The sequence below is a fragment of the Anopheles arabiensis genome (genome assembly GCF_016920715.1).
Source record: "Anopheles arabiensis isolate DONGOLA chromosome X unlocalized genomic scaffold, AaraD3 X_pericentromeric_contig0003, whole genome shotgun sequence".
Lineage (NCBI taxonomy): Eukaryota > Metazoa > Arthropoda > Insecta > Diptera > Culicidae > Anopheles > Anopheles arabiensis.
In genome coordinates, this window is record NW_024412081.1 from 817,501 (window position 1) to 820,000 (window position 2,500).

The 2,500-nt window shown below is 46.4% G+C and overlaps 1 pseudogene; it reads right to left on the reverse strand.

The window, feature by feature from the left end:
- Positions 1 to 2,500, reverse strand: part of LOC120907333 — a 9,146-nt pseudogene that overhangs the window by 2,737 nt on the left and 3,909 nt on the right.

Consider the following 2,500-nt stretch of genomic DNA (forward strand, 5'->3'; position numbering starts at 1 on the left):
TGGTCGGGGCTATCTTTAATCCGTTGTCGGTCATCCATCGGTCGATGATGCGAATCTGACTGGAAACGAGAATTTCAATATCATCAACACAATTACCTTCCACCAACAGTACTATATCGTCTGCATAGCCGATAATCCGTGCACCTTCCACCATTGCAACTCGTAGGACTCCGTCGTACATGAGGTTCCATAACGTTGGGCCAAGTACCGAGCCTTGAGGTACACCCGATGTGACTGCAATCTCTGCCGGTCCATCTGTGGTATCATACATCAGCACACGATTCCTAAAATAATCACCAATGATATCATAAAGATATTTAGGAGTGTTAATTCTCTGTAAAGCATTTGCAATCGCCAACCATGAAGCACTGTTAAAAGCATTAGTAACATCTAATGTAACAACCGCACAATACCGTCCACTGTATCTGTTTCTACTTCTAGCTACCGAAACAATGTCCACTACCCGTTGAATCGCATCAACTGTTGATCGACGACTTCTGAAACCAAATTGGTCGTCAGACAGTCCGTTGACCTCCTCGATGTGTGCATTTAGCCGTTGCACTATGATGCGTTCTAAACCTTTACCTGCCCCGTCTAGTAGACAAATGGGCGAACTGAACCCGGTTCCCTGGTGGTTTGTTCGGCTTCGGTATTAACACCAACCTCTGCCTTTTCCACTCATCGGGGAACTTCGCGTTCTCTAAACAGCCTTGGTAAACCCTGCAATGCATCGGTTGCAGTCAACATACCAACTTTCAGCGCCTCATTCGGGATACCATCTGGTCCCGGCGCCTTCTTGTTGGGTAGTCTCCTGGCAACCGCAAGAATCTCATCATTAGTTACCCTTTCAAACTCTCGTGGCTGATCGATACGATATTCAGGCCACACCGTGTTTGGGTGAGTAGGAAAAGCTCGCTCACCACTTCCCTAAACTCGTCCAATGTCATGGTTCGGGGTCCAATCGAACCCTCGGCCACTTTCTTGAACGTATGATATACTATACCAAATGATGCGTTGTTCGCTGTTCCCAGGAACTCTTTCCACTTCCTCTGTCGGGTATGCTTGATCAATCGCTTGAGGGCATTCCGTGCCACCTTGAACTCGTCCCTAAAAGTAGAATAGAGATCAGTATTAAAAGCTCTTTGCGCTAATCGATCGCGGTGTTTGCACTCTTTGCGAAGTGCCTCAATCTCTAACGTCCACCAAAATGCACTCTTGTTAGAGTGTACTTACGTTTAGTCATCGTCGCATTGCACGCCGTGACAAGTATACGCATTAAGTCTTCGCTTGTTGTGACCTCGGTCTCAAAAGCGGCTTGCATCATAACTTCAAATATATCTTTGCTAAAATACTTGATGCTCCATCCCGTTATGGGTCGGGACAGATTACGCACGCTTTGCGTCTCAAGATCTATTCGTATTGCACGATGATCAGAGTTCATATAGCTAGATAACACCTCCCACTTAAATGATCTTGCTACGGTTCGGCTCGCAAAAGTAAGATCAACTACTGACGTGCGCCCTGGTCCAACATAAGTTGGGGTGCTGCCGTCGTTCAATAAAATTGCGTCAATCTGCGCAAAGGTTGATAAAACCAACTCACCTCTTCGTTTCTGGTTTCTCCACGCTCGCCAAGTTGGTTGTTCCAACTTACTGACCAAGCGTTGAAGTCCCCCGATAACGAATTTGTGGATACCGGTTACGGCCATTACCGTGTTATCCAACATGTTCTGGAACTCTTCCATACTAAATCTAGGTGGCGCGTAAACGCTAACCACTCGCATATCACCTATGTCAACTATCATTAAACCCTTCAAAGCCTTACTGACTACCTTAACTGGTAAGTCCGCGTTAACCACTACCGCTGCTGTGTTATCGTCATTGCGTAACACTTTGACGTTGGTTGTTGCCAGATACGGATCTGCAATCAACACTATATCCGCAGATTCTTCCCTAATCGTTTGCCACATTAACTGAAATGCAGCATAACTATGATTCTGGTTATGTTGTAGCAACCTAACCATTATGGTCTAATCGTTCGCCTTCGGGGACACATATAACTGCCCGTTGCGTGAAGGTTCTGTGACCTCGTACCGCAATCCAAACACTTGACAGAGTTGGTACAAGCTTGCTTCTTGTGTCCACTCAAACCGCATTTCCAGCACAGATTACTTCTGTCTGGTTCCCTACAATGGTAGCTCGTATGGCCTACCTTCCAACACTTATAGCATTTCTGCTCTTCCATAACCTCGCGGATATGGCATATCGACCAACCAACTTTCAGCTTTCCCAAATTCAGGAAGCTTTGAAAGTCTGGCAGCGATACGTTGATCCGTGCCCACTGCGTACCGGCCGCGCGGCCTTTCTTCATTTTGATACGATCTATTTCTATCTCGATGTTGAGCTGTGCTTTGACAGACTCCGCAACCTCCTCTGGGTGGTAATTTCATCGAGATGCATGATCTCAATCATTTTAGAAGGAGCTAGCGTTCTCACTGACG